Genomic DNA, 16,247 nt, shown 5'->3' on the forward strand with positions numbered 1-16,247 from the left:
GTCTTCTGCTGCTTTTCCAGGCTCATTAACAGGGAGCTGGATCTGAAATGGAGCAGCCAAACTTTAAACCTGCACCCATATGCAATGCCAGCACCGCAGGCAATGGCTGTGACTGCTTCACCACCCTTTCTTGTTCAGTGACTCATTCTGAACTCTGAAGGATCATCTAGTCTCTGCACTCAACCATTATTTACACAGTGCAAATCTTTCCCAAGATCTTTGTAATGAGCAGAGGAAGTTTAGAGATAAATTTAGTGTCATTTGTTTAGCATTTCCTGAGTACCTGCTATGTCAGGCTGTCCACCAAGAGTGGTGGAATATACACAGAGTGACTTCGGCAAACATCTGATTAGGACCTACCCTATGCAGGACACTTTGCAAGGCACTGAAGATAGAAATTAGACGCAGTCCTCATACATACCGAAGATAAATCTGTGTGAACTAGGAAGAGACCGATGTGCACACCACTTGCTAAAAGTGGCATAAAGACCATTTCCATAGCAGGGCCCAGAGGATCAAGCAATTACTTCTGGCCACTTACTAGCTATGTACTTTTAGTCAAGGTATTTAACCATCCTTTTCCTCAGTTAATCTATTAAAATGAATATGTAATAGGTTAATCCATGTAAAGACCTGAAACTTGGTTTAATAGTCAGTAAATGCCAGCAATCCTTTTCTCCTCTTTCCCTCCTTCTTTAAGGATGAGTGGCGAAGGTTCCACTGAACTGAGGGCACAGGCTGAGTGGGGCATGATGAGGAGTGGGATGGTGGAATGCTGTGGGTGGGGGTCTGATGAGACTGGAATGCAAGAATTTGTGGGCAATTCCCTGGGGAAAGAGACTAGAAAACTGTATTGGGTTCTAATCATGGCAGCTCTTAAATCATCAAAAGAATCTGGTACTTGACAATGGAGAGTAAAATGATCTACATGTACTTTTTTTTTCTTTTCTTGACAGGCAGAGTGGACAGAGAGAGAGAAACAGAGAGAAAGGTCTTCCTTTGCTGTTGGTTCACCCTCCAATGGCCGCCGCGGCCAGCGCGTTGCGGCCGGTGCACCATGCTGATCCGATGGCAGGAGCCAGGTACTTCTCCTGGTCTCCCATGGGGTGCAGGGCCCAAGCACTTGGGCCATCCTCCACTGCACTCCCGGGCCACAGCAGAGAGCTGGCCTGGAAGAGGGGCGACTGGGACCGAATCCGGCGCCCCGACCGGGACTAGAACTTGGTGTGCCGGCGCCGCAAGGCGGAGGATTAGCCTAGTGAGCCGCGGCGCCGGCCTACATGTACTTTTGAACAAGCATTTTGGTTAAGCAGGGAGAGATTACTAGGGAGAGGAGCGCCTCTAAGCTGCTGTAGAACTCAGGCAAGAGGTAGACTAACATGGGCTCCAAACCCATAAGAATCAGCGGGTTAAATGCCATCTTCACTGTTAAAATGATCATATTAAATGTTAAAGGCAACAGATAGATCCGGTCCAAGTTTAAAAGGGATGATATAAATAACATCAAGTACCTGGTAAAAATGATAGAATTGAAAAGGAAGGAAGGACCAACGTGGGAAGCAGTCCACACAGCAGACTCCTAGAATGACTTTCGCAGTAAATAACACTTTGACCTCAGAATCAACCTTTAAGGCTTCCTGGTCGGGCTGAAAGACCTGCGAGAGCATTTCAGGTATGGAAAGACAAGACTCTGTGACAAAAAATATCCTACACGGAGGATCTCTGTGAGACCCCAGAGGAAAGAAAGGGTCATCAAGGAAGGAGACACTCTTCTCTGAAGGGAGAAGAGAACATCCACTTTGCTTATGGCCATGTCCTAATACCAACAGAGTCTATGGTCACAAAAGTCTTCCATAGTCTTGGCAGCCCATGGCAAGAGCCTCGGGTGATCACTGACATCATAAAAAAGAGTGTTAATTGTTAAAGGAACAACAGTAGTAACTGTGCACTTGCTCCCCAGATAGGACCTCTGTCCCTATTGAATTGTAATATGAGAATCGACTGCAAATTCCTTCCCCAAACTTTACCCTAAATGTTGTGTGTGGGCGTGGGTGCAAATTGTTGTCTATGGTTAGCATAGCGTTGGTCCTCTGTGTATAAAGTCATACTAAAAATGATCCATAATGAAGAATGAGATGGGAGAGGGAATGGGAGGTGGGATGGAAGCTGGCGGGGAGGGGGAGGGATAGGGGAAAGAACCACTATATTCCTAAAGTTGTATCTATGTAAAAATGTATACATTAAATAAAAATGTAAAAAAAAAAAGGTATATTAAAAAAAAGGTAGACTAAGACAAGACAAGCCATTCCTCTGACCTCCTCAGCCCTTTCACAATGGTCATTGCATTGTATGGGAGTTGAGCATTCTCATACACAAGACCTTTCTGTACATGGACACCAATGGCTTGTACAGAGCTGAGTAGCCATGGAACCTGCTGAAATATGAAATAATTTCATTGCAGGGGAGCCCTTCTGAAGAGATGCCCAGTATTTAAAATCATAGCAATGAAAATTACTTTGAGATTGAGCACATATAAAGACATGTCTGCCAAAGACCCTTTAATATAAAAAGAGTGAGGATATCAAGGGAGATGGAAATATAGAAGTAATAACATTTATTGAATGACTTCAAAGTACTAGCAGCTAGGCTGGATTCTTCAGTATATTTGATCCCATTTAATCTTCTCAATCCTGTGAGACATATATCACTATGCCCATTTTACAATGAAGAAGCAGGGTAACAGTAAGTTTAGTCCTTGGCCCAAGGTGAGATGACTTGCAAATATTAGACCTTGGACCAGGCTTTTAATGTCCATGAACCTCAATCTTCTCATCTATAAAATAAAAATCATAGTAAAATCTATTCCCAGGGCTGTTTTGTAGATAAAATAAGATGCTGCCTAGATGAAAAAGAGAAAAGCATCCCCTGACATCCAGGAGCTGGCATGGTGCTATTAGCTGCTGGGCTGTGGTGTTGCTGGCCAGATATTCATAGATAGTCTTGATGTTCTTCTCTTGAACTGAAACTATTTTATGGAACATTGACATCAGACAAGGCCACTGTGTGACCATGACAGATCAAGATGATCTGTCTGAACACAGACAAAACATGAACATTGTCCAAGCTGTAGAACACCAAACTCCCTCCTCTCTTGCCTAACATGAGTGACAGATACTGCTTTGGCAAATATAGCTCTAGCCTCACTTTAGTCTGCTTCTTTAATGGTGAAGATTTATTGAGATACCCGATCAGAATCATTCCTGCTTTCTGACAGAATCTAATTCAGAGCAAGCCTTTACTTCCTTGGGCCCTCCCTAAAATCACCCAACCAAAGCCGAAATCTCATAAATCCCTTCTAATACTGTCAGCCCTCTCTATTCATGCATTCCACAACTGTGGATTCAACCAACCAGAATTGAAAATATTCAAGAAAAAAAAAATGTGTCTATACTGAACATGTATAGACTTTTTGGGGGTCATTTTCCCTACACAATGCAGTATAACAATTACACAGCATTATATTGTGTTAGGTATTATAAATAAGCTAGAGATGACTTAAAGTATATGGGAGGATGTATGTAGGTTATATGCAAATACTACACCGTTTTGTATGTGGGACTTAAGCATCCATGGGTTCTGGTATCTGAAGGGGGTCCTGGAGCCCATTCCTTATGCATACCAAGGAACAATTTACCTTCCACTTGAGATGCTCCATGGTTCCCCATAGTGTGTGTTCTCCTTCATGGCAACAAGCAATAAATCTTCTTTTTTTGACTACACATGTGTTCCTGGTAGTCAAGGCTGGAGGGCAGTTGATATACTTTGGAAATTTTGGTGCCATGCAAATGTTAGTTGGTATTTTTTATCAGTGATCAACAGCCACAGTAATTCTGCCTAACCAATCCCCCATTACTACGTGTTTTAAAACAATAAGCAGTTATCTGTGTGTGTGTCTGGGCTCCACTGAGTGGTTCTTCTGGTCTTGGCAGGGTTTGCTCTCATGACGAGGTGTCGGTAGGTCTTTGACTAGAACAGCTGAGAGGTTTGTTTCTCTTCCACATAGCTCATCATTCAAGAGGCTAGCCTATGTGAGCTCTCATGGCAGTGGCAGAAGGCAAAGGGCAAAAAATGAGCAGAAATACACAAATACTTTTTAAAATCTCTGCTTGTGTCAAAACATTTGCTAACATCTCAACACCAAAGCAAGGCACATGGCTGAATGCCGAGTCAAAGGATGGAACAGTAACTCTCCAGAGTGGTAGAGCCATTCAAGGCAAACAATGTGGATATGAGGAGTAAGAATTGGGAACATTAATGCAATCAGCTTAGAATAGTGCTTTTATGTTTAACGACCTTTTGGAAATGCTTCAAATTTTCCCCAAGTGCTCCTAGCTTTCTTCCTAATTTCTGTAGTTTTTTTCTGGAAGCACAGTGGAAAAGTTGTGTGCTTCCCTTTCCCCCTTCTCTCACTCCAAGCCTAAGTCTTACTCCAGAATTTACCTATGTATAAATATTTAGAGTCAGAAGCTTTGCCCACTTTGGAAAAAAGATCCTAAGTGATAATCAAGGAACCCAAAGAAGATGGTAGCTTAGAAGAAATGTTTAGTGACAGTAGCAGACCAGACATAGAAACTCAGTATCAGGAAGGACTTCAGTAATTAGCTTTGAGGGCAGGCACCCAGCTTGTAATTAAATGCCCCCCATAATGGGGAGCTTGCCACCTTCCAATACAGATGACTCCTTTTTAGAAGAGCTCTGTGTTAAAAGGCTCCTCTGCATGTTGGACCGCACTGACCGCCCTTCAGTTATGTGGGGAGGCACAGGCACCTCTCCCCACCACTTTCCTACAGTTTTTTTTTTTTCCCCCAGTGTAAGCATCTATCTTTCCTTCAGCAGACCATGATGTAATTTCTAGATGGTTTACTCTCCTAGTTACTTTAATCTAGTTATACCTTAAATCAGTATCTTAAAATGTGCAGTGGTGATGGAGGTGGGGGTGCTGCAGAATGGATCACAGTGCTCCCACTGTGATGTGACCAGCACAGGGGACTTTGGGTTCAGTTTATTTTTGTAGGCAATATTTTTTCTAGTAATGTAGCCTAGATCCTATTTTTTAAAGGCTATGTCACACTGCTGACTCAAATTGCAAGTACAGGTCTTTTTTTTTTTTTTTCACGGAAAATGCTATTTAGTCATTTCTCACCAATCCTCTATCTCCACAACTCATTTTTTGAATTTGAGTGTAGGAATTCACATTTTGAATTATAACCAATTTGCTTCCATTTCCCTATCTGCTTGAATTTGGAGCTTCTCATTCAGTGCTGCTTCTCTAAACATGGTGAATTTTATGTATTGAATTAGCTGACCTCTGGTCTCTATTCAAGTTGTGATTCAGAGTTTAGATAGGCCAGATTGAAGGCCATATCCCCTGGTATCACCAGATGCCTCTCTCTAGGTCAGAGATTCATACAGAAGGAAAGAAAAACCCAACCCTGGAGTCTGTCACAACCTGCAGGGAACTCTTACTGTAGTCTCTGGTTTCTATTCCATTAGTATCATTATTTCTTTTGATGCTCCAACTGTGCCATGTTTTGCTAGTGGGAACCCCTTTAAGTTGGCTTCTGGATCCTTTGTCATATACCTGGAGCACTTTTGTACTCTTACAAAAATTTTCCTGCATTTGTTTCTAGAATCAGCCATTTCTACAAGAAGTCTTGGAACTGTTTAGTGGAGAATGGTGTTTACAAATGAAAAGCTCTAGATGTGTTTGTTGTATTGGGAATTGCTGTTCTTAGGCCCTCTCAGACAAAGCCTGAAAACTTATTTGTTGGGCATGCACAGCACACACACACACACATACGTGTTAATTTTTGTGTCGATCTATTTGTCTATCTTGAAGAATCATGAATTCATACCAATCTCTTTAAGTGTAATGCCAACACTATAGAGTTCATTCTGTAGCTCCCACTTTCTGTTGTAATACATTTTTCAGACAATAAGAAACTTGGCTCCCATTATCCTCAATATGTTTACTTATTTGCTCAGTCCCCCTGTATGAAAGCAATCCACTGCACCACAGTCCTGCTGGTGACCTTCCTTGCATAGGCCAATTCCTCACTAGGCCACAGCTGGCCAGCTAGTCTTCGAGCCCCCAGGGCCTCTGCCTAGCCACTTTTCTCATGTGGGCTCCAATGCTTGGTCACCTTCCTCAATTAGGCTTTTGTATTAAATTATTCAGGAAGGAAAGAAGGCATGAAGAAAGGCTATCTTTAAAAAAAAAAACTTTTTTTGTTTTGGTTGCAGTGTAACTAATATGTAGTAAAATGGTAAAATCTTAAGTATTCAACTCAATGAAATTTTATATTTGTATACACCCATGAAATTACCTAAATTAGATCCTACAGCAAATCTCCCAGGTATTACCTAAAGAGAACCACCATCCTAAACCCTTACTATAGATTAAGTTTTGCTTATTTTTTTAACTTTTTTTTTTTTTTTTTGACAGGCAGAGTGGACAGTGAGAGAGAGAGACAGAGAGAAAGGTCTTCCTTTGCCATTGGTTCACCCTCCAATGGCCGCCGTGGCCAGTGCGCTGCAACTGGCGCACCGTGCTGATCCGATAGCAGGAGCCAGGTACTTATCCTGGTCTCCCACGGGGTGCAGGGCCCAAGCACTTGGGCCATCCTCCCCTGCACTCCCTGGCCACAGCAGAGCGCTGGCCTGGAAGAGGGGCAGCCGGGACAGAATCCGGCACCCTGACCGGGACTAGAACCCGGTGTGCCGGCGCCGCTAGGCGGAGGATTAGCCTAGTGAGCCGTGGCGCCGGCCTGTTTTTTTTAACTTTTTATTTCAAACTAATGCCAAACTTATGAAACAGTTGCAATAATAACAAAAGGGGGGTCAGAAGTGTGGCACAGTGGGTAAAGCCACCACCTGAGATGCCAGCATCCTGTATGGGAGCTGGTTCTGACTGTCCTGGCTGCTCCACTTCTAATCCAACTCTGTATTAATGACCTGGGAAAAGTCTATGCTGCCCACATGGAAGATCCAGATGGAGCTTCTGGCTTCTGCCTGGCCCAGCCAGGCATTTGGGGAGTGAACCAGTAGGTGGAAGATCTCTCTCTCTCTCTCTCTCTCTCTCTCTCTCTCTCTCCCCCCCCCCCTCTGTAATTCTAACTTTCAAACAAATAAATAGATCTTTTTATTTAAAAAAAGAATTAAAAACTTCTCAAATCCTCTCATCCAGATTCAAGTTATGTTAACATTTTTGCCACATTTGTGTTTTGTTTCTCTGCTGAAAATTTAACCTTGATAAAACACTATTTTCTAATCTACAGAGTTTCTTCCTATGTCTCAGTTGTCTCGATTTTATCTTTTTTGACAGTTTTTCACTGTGATCCAGGATCCAACCCAGGACTTAGTTGTCATATCTCTTTGCCTCCTTTAATCTAGCTTTTCTTTGTCTTTTATGACACTGATTTTTTTAAGGGTATGGGACAGTTATTTTTTATAATGTCCCTCAATTGGTTTTATCTGATTTCCTCTCGTGATTGGATTTCATTTGTGCCCTTTTGACAGGAATGCTAAGTAATTTATGTTGTGTTTGTCTTTATGCATCATGTGAGGTGGCGCCTGATTCAGTTTATCCCATTTTTACTGATGCCAACGTTGACCACTTGTGTATGGTGGTGTCTGCCTCCTTTCTCTTCTATAAAGTTACTGCTTATGATTTTGTAATTAACAAGTGATGAGTGAAGAGACACGTTAAGACTATGTAAATATCTGCTCTTTAGACTTTTGCCCAGTAGTTTCAAATAAATTAATGATTCTTGCTTGAATTAATTATTACTAATGGTTGCAAAACCATTTTATAGTTCAGTTATTTCTTTTACATTTATTATTTTTGGCATCCCACTATATGGAAGAGCTTTCTTGTTCCCCTATGTAATAATTATTTAATATGTACTCAAGGATTTTAATTGTATTCAATGGATTATGATCTACTACTGTCATTATTCATTTTTTATTCAAATTCTCTCTTATTTAGCTAGTGGGACCCCCTTAAAACTGGCTCTTAATTACTTGTGACATGTCCCTAACGTTTTCTGATTACTTCTTGGCACAGATGTTCCAGGCTCAATTTGTTTTTCCACGTCTTAACTCTGGAATCAGCCATGTCTCCAAGGAGCTCTGATTTCTCTTAAATAGCACTTAAAAGCCAAGACCTGTGTACCAAGTGAAATCACTGCTGCTGAATGTCATTGCTTCTAGGCAATTTCATATGGATTTAACTCAACCTGTGTGTGTGTGTGTGTGCTTAAAACTCTAAATCCATACTGATACATACATAAACACTAGGAGACCCAAGTACCTGAAATAAAATTATTGCTTATATCCAACAAATGGCATGCACAAGAATGTTCATAGCAGCTTTATTCTTACGAAATAAAAAATGAATAACCTATCATATTCATGAAGAATATTTTGGTATGTACATATAGAGATAACACACATAGATACATATATAAAGCCTTTGACTTTAATAGAACATATGAGGGTACTTCAAAAAGTTCATAGAAAGTGGAATTAAAAGATAAGTTTATTTTGGTGCAAAAGAACTTTGAAGTCTATGCATATATTAGTAGATCACATTGGACATTTGGTAGAACTGTTGAAAAACAGTTTTTCAAGCAGGTGTTAATCTTTTACTCTACTAACAATGTAAGAGAGTTTCTAGTCATTCTGCATCCTCACCAGTACTTGGTATTGGCAGTCTTTTTCATTTCAGTCTATAAGAGTAGGGGTTAACTTTTTGGAGAAGCATTCTATAGGATGTTTCCCTACACTGAATCCCTTAATTGCAAGTCTTTGAGTGTGGTTGTTCAACTTATGTGGTTCCATCCTGTTCCCAGGGTCTAAGTAACTTAGCAGTGTATCTTTACTGAGATCCACATGTGCTATTGTGTTAGGTTTTTTCAGTCTGCCAGGATCAGAAATATTTTCAGGTAACTTTAGTATTGCAAGGATCACATTTGTATGTTAGCATAAGAAAAACTGGTAAAGCAAATGCCTCATAAAAGAATATCTGGAAACCCATTTAGAACACAAGGCAGCCTAAAAACCCAAGCCTTCCTGGGCTCTCAGCAGAAGGAGCTAGTACCTCTTCCTTTAGAATTCTCATATCCTAGTGACTTAGCTGTTCTTCTCTGCTGTTCCTACTGCTTCTGAAGTCTTTCCTGTAGCTTCTTACATTAACATAACTTGTGTCTGTTTCTTACAGCTACTGAATGGACCAGAGGACTCAACCCCTAGAACCTTTTGCAGGCAGAATTTTCACACTAAACTACTTCACAGGTTATGGCCAATCAATGCACTAACCCGCTTCGGGACAGTCCAATTATGTGTGGCCATAGGAAGTAGGATTATAGCAATGTATGAGGAAAGCATTCTCTAAGAAAGGAACCATGGGAAAAACAAACATTCTGATTGCCTGGCCATTTTAATCGCTCATAGTATATTGCAAATATTATGTATGTTATTTTCTATTCAGTAGATATTTTAAGCCTTTCCTTATTTGTCAGTAATTTGAAAAATGAAATGAATTGTTTTATATTGAAGAAATGTGTATAGTGAACCTATGCCAGTTTCTAATGCTTACGGTCTTCTTTTGTATGTTCCCAAATTATATATTTAAATGCCCTGCAAATATTATCTGTAGAACAAGGTCACACTCAAAATGAATTTCATTCTCTAGACATCAGGGGATGGAGGGCACAGAGAGAGGTCTGGAAGAGTTTTAGGATGTGTAAGAGAGATGCTGGTTGTTAGTACAAAGGAACTTCAAAAACTTCATGGGTAATGGAGTTAAAAGCTAAGTTTATTTTGATGCAAGAAGTTTTTAAATTAATGCATCTTTTTCATAATATGCATTTTTCATGTACTTTTTGAAGACCCATCATATGCATGGATTTTAAAATTTTTGAACCAAAATAAACTTCTAATTCCAGTTTCTATGAACTTTTTGAAGTAGCCTCAAATCCCATTTTACAGATAAGGGAACTGAGAGCCAGAGAAGACGTTTGCCCAAGGTCCTATGGCCGGAAAGAGGCAGGGCCAGGACTCAAATCCAGGCTCTTTGGCTCTATGTTTAGGGTTCTTTCTGCTAACCCACACAAACTAGGGTGGCATGCCCTATACCATGCCCAAATTATTGAAAGCACAGGCTGGAGTGAAGGGGACTGAAGAAATCAGGACAGATTTGAGAATTGCTGGGAAGGCAGAATCAACAGGACCTAGAGACAGACTAAACATAAGGCTAGGAGTCAGAGAGCTGTCACTTGGGAGTTTGAGCCTTAGTGGCTGGGCCAGTCCAGAACCAGTATCAGAAGAGTGGGTAGTATGCATAGTGGGCAAGGTAAGTGGCCTTGAAGTGAGGAGGCCCAGTGTGCTCTGGGACTAGTGATTTAACTCCTGAGCAGTCTTGCTGACCAGGTGAGTATGGAGCATGACTCAGGGTCACTGAAGATAGGAGGTCATGCCTGTTGGATGAAATTCTCTCATGGCACATGCTTGGCATCCAGGCCCGTAACAAACTTTAGCTCTCTTGTCTCCCCACCCCGACCTTTCTGGAGTAGAAAACCCAGTTCAAGTCTCATTTTCTTTATGAATGGTGTGTGTGTGTGTGTGTGTGTAAGGAATTGGCTTGGGGCAGACATTGCAGTGCAGTAGGCTAAGTCTCAGCTTAGGATGCTGGCATCCCATATAGTTCCTTGTTTGAGTCCTGGTTACTCTGCTTTCCATCCAGCTTCCTGCATCCTGTGCCCCTGCTACTCACGTGGGAAACCTGGATGGGGTCTCAGGCTCCTGGCTTCAGCCTGGCAAGACCCTTACTCCTAGGGTCATTTGGGGAATGAACCAGTGGATGGAAGATATCCCTGCCTCCCTCCCTCCCTCTCTCTCTGCCTTCCAAGTAGATGAAAATACATACATACATAAGCATTTTTTTAAAAAAAGAAATTGGCTTACAGGTACTCATGAGTCCTTCCCCCTGGATTTGAGATGATTGACAGATGCAGTTTCTGGATCTGGAGCCTCCCCCCCCCCCCCCAATTTTGGTCTCCTTTGGTATCTAGGCTTCAGTCAAAATTCAATCCCTAACAGAGGGAGTTAAAAGTATCTTTGAAAGTCTGGGTGCTTCCAGAAGCTAGCAACCGTGCTGCTGTCATGGTGTCGCCCTGGCCTCCTCCATCTGGGGCTATTTCTGAGCCTAGGCGTAGAACTTCATTGGCTCACAAGGTTGCAGTTTGCCTGTAAAGCCCGCCCAGCCCCCCAGTCCTGCTTTTCTAACAGGAAATCCTGATTGTCACCCCAGAGTTCTGCACAGATGGCAGCTGTTTGGGGCGGAGCTCTAGCAAAGGTGGCAGTGAGGCGCCCATCCCATTGTCCTGTCACCCCTGCAGGAGGCAAGCTGCCCACCAGCCGGGGCTGCCATTCTGAGCTGCTTCCGTCACGTTTCTCCCACCGGGGCTGCTGTGCCAGCCAAGGACGTGCGGAGTGTCCGTGCGGAATGCCGCCCGCCCACTCCACAGCATCCCCACGTTTGAGGCCCTCCTCTCCCCATCCCTCCGACCCGGTGCCAGGTTGTCACGTGCTTCCACACGTGCGTCCCGTTGCCATAGCATCTGCAAGCGCTGGGGCCTATTGGCGAGGGGCGGGAGCCAATCAGCGGGCCCCTCTGTCGACCGGGTGCAGTGAATGGCCCCCGGGCTGCGGCTGCGACTGTGCTGCGACTCTGGCCTGAGCCCGCTTTCCCTCCTTGGCATCCCAGTGTGTTTTCCCCTGAGTCCTAGTCGCAGCCGTGTCCAATTCTCACCCGCACTGTTCCCCGAAGCCTGATTTTTGTTCTGTTCAGAATTCAAAGTCTGGCGGAGTTCTACCAAGTGACAGCTCCCTTGGGGAGGGGAGGGAGGGGGAGGGGAGAGAACAAACTTCGTTGCCACTTAACAGCCAATCCCTCAAGAAATGGGGTGGGAATGTGGGTGGGAGGGCAGGTATGGTGGGAAGAACAGCTATATTCCTAAAGTTGTACTTATGAAATTTGTATTCATTGAATAAAAGGCTTCTTTGGGGGGAAAAAATAAACAAACAGAAATTTCCCTAGAGCTGCTGCTTGATCAGTCCAGAAGTGGGCGCTCCTGGCCCCCAGCAAGATGTTTGCATTAGGGCTCTCTCAGCTTAAAATTAGCACAGGGTCGCCAGATGTAGGGAACTGCGTGGGTGGTTTATTTCCATCGGAAATGTGCAAAGGAAAAATTTGAACTGTTGAGAGGACAGAAGGCTTCGATCGATGGTAAGGCTCAGGGAATCCTGCACAGCCTCTAGCTGTAAGACACTGGGCAAAAGTGACCTCCCGGAAGCCCAGTTACCTCATTTGTAAAACGGTTGTAAGAAGAGAATCTGTGAGATTTTGATGTATGTTCGAATGAGATAACACAGCAAAGCAGGTCCCAGGTGTCTGGAGGTAAGCCCCGAGCTAGGGTCAGGGAGGTATTGTTAGCAACGGCGTAACTGCCCTACTGAGAACCAAAGTACTCACATGCAACAGTTGATGGATATTTTCACATTGGCTAGTTTTTCCTATTCATTTGTTTAGCCCATTAACACATTGAGCATGTGTTTCCTGGCGTCTTCTATTAGTCAGGTCTTGCTCCGGTCCAGCTGTATGTCATAAGATCCAGCCCCAGGAGAGTTGTAGCTCGCCTCACAAGAACTGACGAAGGCCAGCCTGGGAGTGGGGTGGGTGCGTGATGGGAGATCTGCTCCCACTGGCAGGTGAGGGTTTGGGAATTGTTTGCGGCTGTGGTCTTTAGGCTGTGGTCCCAGAGCAGAACAGATGCCTCTGGCATTTGGGCAGCGCTGAGAAAGGACTGCTTTCCACAGCCACCTCTGCTCCCCAGCCCTCACCCTTGGGGAGGTATATGCCCTTCTCTTGACGGCCCCAACTGGCAAACTGGACCTGCTCTCTCTATAGTCCGGGGCTCTGTTTCCTAGAACTGACCTCTGTTGGGATCGTATGTGCTTTGCTGTGCTGGAGTTCCAGGAACAACTCCATTATGCTCTTAATATTCCCAGCATCTCCACACTGTGTTCTGATGGTGCAATCCCCTTCCTCCCACCATGCATCTCAGGACCTGTCTCCAGCCGGGCTGGAGTGGCCACACTGCTATTTGCCCTTGCTTTGGGATCCTATACCTTGCCTTACCCTACCTCACCTTTCCTTTCTCTTTGTACTATGCCCACTTCCTGCACGTGGGCTGTGTGGCAGAAACACTACTGGGAAGGCAGGCAAAGCACACTGTGTCTGACATGTGCACAGTCTGTGAATACACATCCCAGGTGAGATATGGTCCATGATACATGGTGCTGTGGTAGTGACCAGGGTGGATCAGGTGGCAGAGCAGTCGGGGCAGGAGCAATCTGGAAGGATTTGCCTATGTAGACAGTGGAAGGGGAATTCTAGTCAAGGAGAATAGCATGCAAAATGAAAGCCTGAAGTAACATGATGTTCTTAGAGAGGAGGTAATGTGAGTATGAATGGAACAAAAAAGAATTCATTATTTGGGGCTCAGGGATTATGAGTAGCAGACTGAGGCGATGAGGCCAGTGAGGTAAACAGATACTTGCTCATTAGGGCCTTGCAAGCCATACTTTGACCTATCAATGCTGGGATCCTGTGATGCGGTTTATATAGGAGCATAACATGGTCAGACTTGTATATAAGGAAGATGATGGGCATGGCTGGAAGGAGATGCATTGTCTTATTTGCCCACTAGCGGTTCTGTAAGACAGACAAGACAGGCACTGTTATCTACTTTTCGTACCTGAGAATACTCAGAACAAGAAGTGAAACGTCTTGCCAGAGGTCTCAGAGCCAGAAAACGTGGACTTGGGATTCACCTGGCTTTCGGCTCTGAATCTCTTTCTCCTGGGCACGTTGCCATCGTTAACAGAGTTTTCTAGAAAACTGCCTGCAGCTGGGCAGTGGGTAGACACCGACAGGAGCAATAGGAGGCAAATGGTCATTGATACAATCTCTTTGAAGGAGCATAGCTCTGGGATTTTGTGGCCTGTTGTGTTCAAGCTCCTAACCTTTATGCCAACATACAGACAGCAAGTAGCAGCAGGGAACTATGAGCGTCGAGGTCTACATTGGCTTGACAATATCCATTCATCATTGTCTCACTCGTTAATTCAGAGCAGCGTCTGCTGCCTGATACTGGCATGTCAGTGGCTTGTTTCTGGAAGCCCCTTGTCCTCAACTGGTCAGCTTTGCAATCCTCAGCCCTAGGGTGAACCTTGGCAGCCAGAAGCAAGTCCTTTCACTGTCTGCATTTTGTAAAATGAAATGACTTAAAGAAAAACCCCATAAAATCAAAGGTAGCATGATATAGCAATAAGGAACACTGGCTTTGAGATCAGGTAGACCCGGGTTTTAATTCTGCTGCTACCAATTAACTAGCTATGAAATTTATTTAATATGTATGTATATCAGTCCCCTTATCACTAAAATGAGCCAGGTCAAACATATCTGAAAAGGCAATTGTTGCTGGTAAAAGGTGATAATGTTTAGAAAGTGCCTTGGCGTGATGCCTGGCACATTTGAGTCCTCAATATGTGGTAGCTTTAATTCCCACTCGTATTGCTGCCACCACTAATCCCACAGTTCAAGAATATTCAGAAAATAGAGAATAGGAGAAAAAATATCATCTAATCCTACCACTATGATAGAGATACTTTGATAATTTATTTTCCTTCAGTTTTTTCTCCATATTACTTCTTTTTTTTAAAAAAAGATTTATTTTATTTATTTGAAAGACACAGTTATAGAGAAAGGTAGAGACAGAGAGAGAGGTCTTCTATCCACTAGTTCACTCCCCAGATGGCCACAACAGCCAGAGCTGCGCCAATCTGGAGCCAGGAGCCAGGAGCTTCTTCCAGGTCTCCCATGTGGGTGCAGGGGCCAAAGAACTTGGGCCATCTTCTACTGCTTTCCCAGGCCATAGCAGAGAGCTGGACTGGAAGAAGAGTAGCCGGGACTAGAACTAGCACCCATATGGGATGCCAGCGCTTCAGGCCAGGGCTTTAACCCACTGCATCACAACGCCGGTCCCCCTCATTACTTCTAAACATGTTGGATTTTATATCATATATTTTGTAGCCTGGTATAATTTTTCCCTCTGTGTTAGGAACTGCATTATATTTATTTTTCTCATTTTTAATAGCTCTTCCTGAGAGTATAGAAAAAGAAAGAAACAAAACATACTCATGCTGGCGCTGCAGCTCAATAGGCTAATCCTCCGCCTGCGGCACCGGCATACCGGGTTCTAGTCCTGGTCGGGGAGCCGGATTCTGTCCCGGTTGCCCCTCTTCCAATCCAGCTCTCTGCTGTGGCCAGGGAGTGCAGTGGAGGATGGCCCAAGTGCTTGGGCCCTGCACCCCATGGGAGACCAGGAGAAGTACCTGGCTCCTGCCTTCGGATCAGCACAGTGCGCCGGCCGTGGCAGCCATTGGAGGGTGAACCAATGGCAAAGGAAGACCTTTCTCTGTCTCTCTCTCTCACTGTCCACTCTGCCTGTCAAAAAAAAAAAAAAAAAAAAAAAAAAAAAAAAAAAACCTCATATTGCCAAGCTCATCCCGAGCCCAGAGGTAGTCACTGTTCACAATTTGATGTATCTCCTTCCACTTGTTTTTATTCATGTTCTGTTATCAAGCTCAGATCATGTAGAGCGTTGAGCTCATGTATGGTTTTTATTGCTTTTTTCCATTTCACATAGCATCATGAGTATTCCCTTGTTACTACAAGCACTGCATTCTAATGCTGCATAGTGGCCCATCCAATGGCTCTGCGATAATTTACATAAGCACTCTCTTATGGTTAGCACATTATTATTTTTAGAAAGCTTTTATTTAATAAATATAAGTTTCATAGGTACAGATTTTGGAATATAGTGGTTCTTCCCCCCATACCCACCCTTTCACCCCCACTCCTGTCCCACCTCCTGCTCCCTCTCCCATCCCATTCTTCATTAAGATTAATTTTTAATTGTCTTTATATACAGAGACCAGCTCTAAACTAAGTAAAGATTTTAACAATTTGCACCCACACAGACACACAAAGTATAGAGTACTGTTTGAAGACAAGTTTTACCGTTAATTCTCATAGTACAGCTCATGAAGGACAGAGGTCC

At 43.6% G+C, this 16,247-nt stretch overlaps 1 protein-coding gene across 50 annotated transcripts in view; it reads left to right on the top strand.

Annotated features, from left to right (window-relative positions):
• The window catches only part of SERGEF (secretion regulating guanine nucleotide exchange factor), a 247,749-nt gene that overhangs the window by 135,207 nt on the left and 96,295 nt on the right, over positions 1–16,247 (top strand). The window lies entirely within an intron of this gene.

The sequence above is a fragment of the Oryctolagus cuniculus genome, chromosome 1, assembly GCF_051225735.1.
Source record: "Oryctolagus cuniculus isolate XC-2025 breed Fujian yellow rabbit chromosome 1, ASM5122573v1, whole genome shotgun sequence".
Lineage (NCBI taxonomy): Eukaryota > Metazoa > Chordata > Mammalia > Lagomorpha > Leporidae > Oryctolagus > Oryctolagus cuniculus.